Below are 9,656 nucleotides of genomic sequence, written 5' to 3' on the forward strand. Positions count from 1 at the left end.
CATGCCTGTCCCAGATGCTCTTATGCAGGCAGGAGGCACACAACATGTTGGAGGAGGGACAGAGTTCCCTGGGTGACCCAAATGGTTTGCTCTTAACTGCTAACTGAAAGGTTGGCAGTTGGAATCTACCCAGTAGTGCTGCAGAAGAAAGGCCTGGTGATCTGTTACAATAAGGATCACAGCCAAGAAAACGCTGTGTAGTGCAGTTGTTTTCTGAAGCACATGGGGATTGCCCTGAGTCAGAATTGACTTGATGGCCGTGGGTTGGTTTTTTGGGGGTGAGGGACAGAAGTAACAGGTTCTGAAAAAGCCTCCAACAGTTGTCCTTTACAGAATTTAGAGAATCCTGACAATCCCTTGTTATATCCTGTGGTGTACAAGTATGTGAGCTCAAAAGGGAACTAGTAAATGGGAAGATTGCTTCTCAGGGGCCCCTGGCAGATATAACACTCCTCCTTACTTGGGTCACACAAGCATTTAAGCAGTTGGGGGTACCTCTTATATGCCTGAGTCTATGATGTACCAAAGATGGTAATTACCCACAGCCACTGTGCTGGCATTAGGTGGCCTCAGAAACATGGCTTCCTTAATTTCCAATGAAAAAATTAGCAGTGGGAGCTCTAGTGGGAATATTGGGAAGCACTCCTTCGTCGTTGGGTTCCTGTGGGAGGATACTTTCTCTAATGGTCATGTGGCAGCCACAGTGGCCCATCTGCTTTTCAGGATGCCAGTGGGATAGCCAGTGACCCTAGGTGTGGTGTCTGGGAACCTGCCTGGGGCTGGCTATAAGGGTTTGTGGTAACCTGTGTTTCCCAGGCCATAGCCACTAGAGTAATAAAACTAGTTATACAGCAGTCCCAGGCAGCTGTTCCCATTTGCCATTGTTGGACCTTCAACCCTCCCCCAAAGTTCCCCCAACTATTTCTGGGAACCCCTCAAGGTGCCTTGTGTGTGTGTGCCTACTCAAGTCTTCTGTGCTTCCTGGGGAATTCACTATTTTCTCCACTCCTGCTTTGGCTCCCTGCAGTTTCATCTACTCCTGGGGCTGTAAATGCCTTCATCAAAGGTCCCAAGAGCTGCCCTTGTTGCCCCTGTCACTCCGCAATTTGCTGTCCTCTAAACTATTAAGTTCCACAAAGATCATAGAAAAATAGCATGATGGCAAACTCAACTCCTTATGACTTGAAATCTTGAGAGATGGGGTAGGAGTCATGGCTGGATGCCGGTCTATGCTCAGCATCCTGTCCCCACCCTAGAGCTGCCCTGTGGTCTACAAAGCAAGCCCATGCATCCCCACTTGCTTCCTTGGGAGGTTTCTTGGTCCCTGATCTAGATAGATCCCTAGGGTTTTCCCAACTCCTTAACAAGCCTGAATCTTAGGAAGTGTGTAGAAGGCATTCTAGCTGAGACCCTTGCTAAGTCAGCAAACTCTATCATTCATTCAGTAAATACTTATTGAGCATCTGGCATTTACTAACAGGATTATTAAGCATGTGGCAGCTCCTGGGCACTGTTTTAAATACATCATAGACATGAACTTTGCCCTCATAGAACTTATGGTCTAGAAGGAAATCAAGGCAAGGAATAAATTATCCATGAATACAAATACATTTACACATTATGGTATGATATCGGATGGAATACATACACAGACACACATACATGCACATATATATTATGAAGAGGAGCTAAGAGAGAGAGGGCTTTATTTAGATTATGTAAGTACCATTTAAACTGAGACTTGAGGGATAACTAGGAACATTTGGGTCATGATTGGGGGGAAATGTGTTCAAGGGAGAGGGAAAAGCATATGTGAAGGCCCTGAGGCAGAGAAAAGTTTTACGTGCATCTGAAACTAAAAGATAGTTTATGTGCCCGGCATGGTGTGATTAAGGGCATGGGCGAGTGATAAAGGAATGACTTGGAGAACAGGCTGGGGCCAGGTCATGTGGACTGGATATGATAGAGAATTGAGATTTAATTGTAAGTAATGAATAGCTGTGAAAAGATTGAAGAAGAAGTGTGACATGATTTAATTTACATTTACAAAAGATCACTAGCTGCTGAGTGGAGAGTGAATTTGAGGAAATAGGAATGAATAGTAGAAAACAGGAAGGCCAGTAAGGGCAATTCTTCATGATCTAGAAGAATGGTGATAGTGTTTTAGACTATGGTGGCTGTTGTGATTGGGATTATTTTTTCTAATGCATTTTATAATTGGAAATGTATGGGTGCCAGTATTAAGTTTTGTGTATTGATTTTATATCCTGCAACCTTGTTGCTCTTTCTTATCCTTATAGTTGTTCTGAAGATCATGATGGGTTTTCTCTGTAGTCAGTTACGTTTTCTTCAAATAATGATCATTCTTTTCAGTCTGCATCCTTTTAATTTCTTTTTCTTATAATGATGCACTGAATAGGATTTCCAGTTCACACATGATTGGTAGGATGTTTATCCTGTGCCTATCCTTAATGGACATGCTTCTCAGGTCCTACTTATACATACGATCTTTGCAACAGATTTTGATGGATACTGTTTATTAAGGAAATTTCCTTCTATTCCTAGTTAGCTAAGAGTTTTTATTTTATTTTTTAAATAGAAAACAAGGATGAAATTTTATTGAATGGTTTTTCAGAATCTACTTAGATCACAGGTTTTCTCCTTTGATCTGCAATATAATGGACATGCACAGGTTTTCCATGTTGATCTATTCTTTCTTTATTGGGATAAACCCAGTGTGGATCAGATTTGACCTCAGTGGTGTCTTAAGGTAGAAGTTTCTTTCTTTTCTCAGAATAAAAGAAGAAAATTAAAACAAACAAACAAAAAAACAGATGTAGGAAGTACAGTGTTTGGATTCTAGGCTCCTTCTGTCTTGCTGCTTGATCCTCCACCCTGTATGTATTACCTCATCTCAGAGGCTGGAACAGTGATGGTATGTCCAGTGGTAAGTTCCCACCTTCCATCCAAAATACCCAAGGTCGATTCCAAGTCAATATACCTCATGCACCATCCATCTGTCTTTGGAGACTTGTGTGTTGCTGTGATGCTGAAAGTTTCAGTGGAGCTTCTGTGCTAAGATGGACTAGGAAGAAGGGCCAGATGATCTACTTCTGAAAATCAGCCAGTGAAAACCCCATGGGTCACAATGGCAGCATTTCACTTTGTTGTGCATGGAGTCACAGCAGTGACTCAACATCACTTAACAACAGCAAGGGGCTGAAATTCAATTCCAGCTATTATGTCTCCATTCTGAGTTGTGTGAAGTAGGAAGGAGAGAAGAGGGCTTTCCTTTGAAAAAAGACTCCTTGAAAGTTACACACAACACTTTTAAGTACATCACATTGGCCAAACCTTCATCGCATGGCAGCACCTAGCTGGAAGGGAGGTTGTAGAATACAGTCTTTTAGCTAGGAATTAATGTGCAGTGTGCAAAGTCCATAACTAAAAATCAGGATTCTTATGGCTAAGAGCCCTAGCAGTTTTTGCCCCAGTCTTGATATATTTATTTTTATATGCGTTGCAGGATTTGTATAGCTATTAGTTTATTTAATGTTTTTATATGTCTGATCATAAGTGATACTCGCCTACAAAATTATCTTTATCGTTGTTTTTCAATTCAGGTATTAAGGTTATACTCATCTCCTAAAATGAATTTGATAGTTTTCTCTGTGTTTCTATGCTTTGGAACAATTTGTGTAATTCCTTAAAGGTTTGGTGAAGGTTGCTTGTAAAACTATCTAGGTCTGAAGCCTGTTTGGAATTATTCTTGTTATTTTGTGCCGTCTACTCAGACCCAACTCAGAGCGACCCCTCCTTGGGTTTCTGAGGCAGTATCACTATGGAAGTAGATTGCCCAACCTTCCTTCCGAGGAGTAGCTGATGGATTTGAACCGCCAGCCTTCTGGTTAGCAGTCAAGTGCTTTAGGCACTATGCTACCAGAGCTCCTCCTGTTTGGAATAGGAGATACTTTTTTACTACAGTTTCAATTTCTTTTGATCTTGTCTGGTTTTCTTTCTCTACTTGTGTCAATATTAATTATTTGTATATGTGTTTTAAAAAATGACCATTTAACAGAAATGGCAGTTTTAAAAATTATCAGCACAAAATATTCTTTGTTATTATACTTTTACAAATTTTTATTGTATCTGTAGATTATGGCCCTCTTTGAATTCCTAATACCATGTATTTATGCCTTCCCTTCCTTTCTTGATCAATTTTGCCTGAAGTTTTAAGTATGTATTTTTGAAATATATATTTTATCTGTCTTTTAAAAAACTAGCTTTTGGATTTGGTGAGCATATCTACTCTCCCCAACCCCCCTTCCTTTTATCTTTAATATTTCCTTTCTTCTTCTACTTTTGGGTCTGTTATTTCCTTTCTTCTACCCCACTTTCCCCCCACACACCAGCCTGTTGTATGGAACATTAACTTTCAATGTTTCTTATTTTCTAACCTGTGATTTTCAGGCTATAAATTCTGCTTCTTGTAAGTTTTGAGATGCAGTATTTTTCATTGTTCAATTCTAAATAGCTTGCAACTTTCATCATAATTACTTTCTAACCTGAATTATTTAGAAGAATTTTTGTTTTGTTTCAGTATGCTTTTCAGGGGGCTACCTTTTTTTTTATTGATTTCTAAATCTACTACTTTGTGGTCATAGTAAGATATTATTCCTTGGAAGTTCTTGAGGCTTCTTCCATAGTATAAACATGTATCATGTATGGTTAAACTTATGAACTGTATTTTTCAAATGTTTATCTTTAATTTTTTTTCTGGATGTTTGCTTCTGAGATGTTTGGATGTTACCAGTTCTGAGAAAGGTGGTTAAAAATGTCTCACCTTGATTCTGAATGTGTCATTTTCATTGGTAATTTTTATGAATTTTTACTTCATCTTGAAAATGTGCTGTTTAGAAGCATTCAGGCTTATGATTGTTGTATCTTGGTGGATTGGCCCTTTTATCATTAATTAGGGGCTCTTCATCTTTACTAATGATTTTTACTTTAAAAATTGTTATTATTATTACTACAGCTACTTTCTTTTGGTTAATTTCCCAATATATTCTTTTCTATCTCTTTATTTTCAACCTTCCTGTATCCTTGTGTTTTAGATGTGTTCCTTGTTGTTTTAGTGGACAGATTTAGCCCATTTTATATATATGTTGATTAATGACTCATTTAGACTTATTTCTGTCATCTTTTTCAAAATGTTCTATTTGACATGCTTTTTCTTTGCTTTCTTCCTCCCCACCTTTTCTGCCTTCTCTTGAATTAGTCAAGTATACTTCATTCTCTTTTTCCCTCTACTGGTTTGGAAGTTTACATTTTACTAGTGATCTCACTTAAAAAAATTTTTTTCATACTTTTATTGTGGTGAAAATATACACAAGACATTTGCCAACATCACTACTTCCACATTTGCGGCTCAGGGACATTGATTACATTTTTCATGTTGTGCCACCATTATTGCTATCCTTTTCCAAAATATTCTGCCACCTCTTAGCATAAACTCAATGCCCCCAAACAAAAACTTCCCCTTTCCCCCTCCCTTCTACTCCTGGTAACCACTAATAATCTTTGGAGTGTGTGTGTGTGTGTGCGCATACACACACACACACACATATATATATATACGTATATGTATGTATGTGTGTGTATAGTATCTCAGCCTGAGGTTTCTGTATCTCATTGGTCGTACTCATTGAAACCCCACACCCACATACAAAGAAGCCTTAGTGTTCCGATTCCTCAGCTTCCTACTTCTAGGTCTCATTTCTAAATCAGTGGCATTTGGGTTTTTCTAGTCCAGTTTGTAAATGAAATGGCCCTTCTTGGCTGCTGGCTCTTTGCAGGGGTCTGGTTCTAGTTCCTCGTGATGCACAGGTTAGGGCCCTCTTCTGATCGTCCCTCAGCATTACCTTCTACCCTTTAGCATATGCTGGGCCGCTATTCCTGTGGATCACTTGGCTTACACTCCCTCTCACTATTTGAGCTTTGCATTTGCTCTTTGTTTTTGATACCTGAAGATTTCTCTTTCTTATCTGCAAATTTAGTATTGTAGTGGAAACATTTCTTTGATATTTATTTCATCCAGCATTTGTATGTGTTTAGGGCATGGGTGGGAGCTTCCTAAATTGCTTCAGTTCACTATATTGATCAGCTGTCTAGACTAGGCTGTTAGCAGCAGATAAAGAGAGAAGTGGACGGATCTGAGGAGCACTTTGGAGTGCCAGTCAGGGGTGGGTAGGAACAGGCAGAGAAGGTGATCTTCCATGTTCCAGTATCAGTGGTCAGGGAGGTGTTGGTGGGGAGGGGCAAGAGGGGGAAATGGTATTCAATAAATGTCTGAAGAGCCAAATTGCCTGGCACAGGTTATCACACTGGGAATTGAGAAGGACTGACAGGTGGGGAGAGGAGAAACCTGGCACTTCTCTCTGGCCACGTTCCCTTGCTTGTCTGCTGAAGGCATCCTTAGTTAGGCACCTGTACCATCCTTTCTGTCCCTTTTGTCCCTGGCACTTTAAATCTAACTCACCACACACTATGCCCCAACTGGTACATAAAAGCGAGCCATGAACACCAGCAACTTTCTAGGCAAAACTCCAGGACTAAGCCCCCACCCAGTGCTGCTCTATTTTCCTGGACTCTCTTGTCCTTTTTCCTGTCTTGCTGGCCCCATTGTCTGTCTGTCTGTCTGTCTCTTTTCCTTTGTCTCAAAAATTGCCCAGAAGGTAGAGTCGCTCCTTTTCTGTCTTTGCAGGGTGTTCTCTGCTAACCTATTGGGTGAGGAATTTGAACTCACTGGCCTTTATACCTGGGGGTTGTTTGTAGAAAACGGTGGACTTTCCCATTTGCTCATCATTAGTGGTAACTCGGCCTAAAAATATACAGGGGTGGGGATGGTGCCCTGTCATCTCCACTCTAGCCCCACCCAAGATTCATTTGTCCACTTGATACTCAGTTGCCAAGTACTGTGCTGGGCAATGGGGGTCAAACTGCGAGCAGAGCCAGCAGTCCCTGCCTTAGTGAAGGTTACTGCCATGTTCTTCTAAGGATCTCATAAATGATGTAGAGTTTCAGCTGTGACAGGTGCCACAAAGGAGATGTTTGTGCACCATGGTTAGAGAGACTCAGAGGAGTCAGGCATAGCTTCCTTGAAGAAGTGACACTTGGGCAGAGATCTAAAGGATGAACAGTAATAAAATGAAATAAAACAGTAATACAAATAAAAACGGGAGAGAAGAGTGTTCAAGGTAAAAAGGGCAGCATGTGTCAAGGCCCCATGGTAGGAGGGAACATACTTAAAAAAAAAAAAAAAACTCACTGCCATCAAGTGGATTCCGACTCATAGTGACCCCCTTTAGGTTTCTGAGGCAGTAAATCTTTATGGAAGTAGATTGCCCAGTCTCCCTTCCATGGAGTGGCTGGTGGGTTTGAACTGCTAACCTTCTGGTTAGCAGTCAGATGCCTTAGGCACTACACCACCAGAGCTCCTTAATTCTTAAGAAAGAATTCTGTCTCAAGGTGTCCTACCACACCTGTCTTCCCAGACTCAGCATACTCTGAGCCATGATAAAAGAATGCACCATCAAATGTCCTGAAAATTAGAAGCCTGCTCCCAGGGCCCTCTGAGGTTATTTTTTTAAAAAAAAAAAACCAAACTCACCACCATTGACTTGGTCCTGACTCATAGCAGACCCCTCCTTGGGTTTCCAAGGCAGTATCTCTACTGAAGTAGATTGCCCAGTCTTCCTTCTGAGTCTGAGGTTATAGAAATCATATTATTCTGCCTCTCTCTTACCCATGAGATCTTTCACTACTAGTTCCTTCCCACTAAGACCTTATCTTGCAAATTTAGCAAACAACAAACTAAGATGTCCAGTTAAATTTGTTCATCAGATAAACACTGAATACTCTTTTTAGTATAAGGATGTCCTATGCAGTATTTGGCACACACTTACACTAAAAAGTATTTGTTGTTATCAGAAATTCCGATTTAACTGGGTATCCTGTATTTTACATGGCAACCTTACTTATACCCACATGGGCCCACTCAGTGCAACTGAGAGAACTCTGTGCAGGCAGGCCTAGACTCTGCCTGCCATCATGATCATTTTCAGCTTTGGGATATTGGTAAGGGCCTGTGCTGAAAAAGAACAGAGCCCCTGGAGTACAGGGAACGAGGATTCCATAATTGTGAAGTTATATTCCAAGGAACAGTCCTGCAAAAACAATGAAGCTGGCTGATCATAAGTGCAGGGCATGCACACTGCCTCTGTGCCACAGCATTCAATTCCAAGTATAGTTCCTGATTTTGGGATCACTTCCACAGGCCACAGGACTCTGGGACTCCTGTGTGATTATGTGTTCAAGCTCTTAGATTGCTGTCTCAGAGGGGGCTTCTGCAGAAACTGGTACAATGCCTGAAATGGCACTACCCTACCTCCTCCCTGTCCATCCCCACCCCCAACCTGCTAACAGATACTCCTGGAAAAAACTCTTGACAACTTCTGGATGCTGAGCATTTCTTGCATACTGTGTCTCTTGAGATAATCCAGTTTCTTCCCAGAGGTTTTTGTGCTATCCCCAAGAGAATCAAAGTAGCAATGTCTCCCTGAAGTAACCATGATAACAAGTCCCAAAGTCATCATGAATGTGATCATTGTCACTTTGAAGAACTTTGGGGGGTGGAGGGGTGGGGTTGGACATGGGGTGAGGCTTCTCAGCCTTGTGAAAGGGCCTTGTGAGAAAATAATGGGGAAGACATTGCTACTAATTATTGATGATTCATGACTGAAACCAGTTTCCATCCTATGTGTCCATCCTGTGCTGTGGTGAGGACCACAGCAAATACTGCCAAATCCAGAAATAAATAGGGACATAAGCCCAGGACTTCACTACCCTGAAAATTTGCCTGTTATAGTTAGAGTCCCTGGTGGTGCAAACAATTAAGATACTGACTACTAGCTGAGAGCATGCAACTGCTAGGCGTAAGGTTGGTGGTTCAAACCTATCCAGAGGTGCCTTGGAAGACAGGCTTTGCAATCTGTTTCTGAAAGAACACAGCCTTAAAAACCCTATGGAGCCGTTCTACTCTGCACATGGAGTTGCCATGAGTCAGAATCAGTTCAGCGGCACCTAAAAACAACATAGTTAGATTAGGTTGTCATTGTTGGGCGCCATCAGTTCGTCTCTGACTCATAGTGACCTTACGTACAACAGAACGGAACACTGCCCGGTCCTGTATCAGCCTTACAATCCCTACCATACCGGAGCCCACCACTGCAGCCACCATGTCAATCCATCTTGTTGAGAGCCTTTCCCTCTTCCGTTGACCCTCCACTTTACCAAGCATGACATCCTTCTCCAGAGAATGGTCCCTTCGGACAACGTGACCAAAGTACGTGAGATGAGAGTCTGGCCATTCTTGCTTTCAAGGAGCATTCTGGCTGCACTTCCTCCAGGACAGATTTGTTAGTTCTTTTAGCAGACCATGGTACTTTCAGTATTCTTAGCCAACACCACAACTCAAAAGCATCCACTCTTCTTTGGTCTTCCTTATTCATTGTCCTATAATTTCTACATTCTGTGGGATCACCTTTCTTTGGAATGGGCACAAATATGGATCTCTTCCAGTCAGTTGGCCAGGTAGC

The 9,656-nt window shown here is 41.5% G+C and overlaps 1 protein-coding gene across 1 annotated transcript in view; it reads left to right on the forward strand.

Annotated features, from left to right (window-relative positions):
- The window catches only part of DLGAP3 (DLG associated protein 3), a 49,856-nt gene that overhangs the window by 28,135 nt on the left and 12,065 nt on the right, over window positions 1–9,656 (forward strand). The window lies entirely within an intron of this gene.

Source organism: Orycteropus afer, unplaced genomic scaffold (genome assembly GCF_000298275.1).
Source record: "Orycteropus afer afer isolate SDZICR_OR568_19922 unplaced genomic scaffold, OryAfe1.0 scaffold00272, whole genome shotgun sequence".
Taxonomy (NCBI): domain Eukaryota; kingdom Metazoa; phylum Chordata; class Mammalia; order Tubulidentata; family Orycteropodidae; genus Orycteropus; species Orycteropus afer.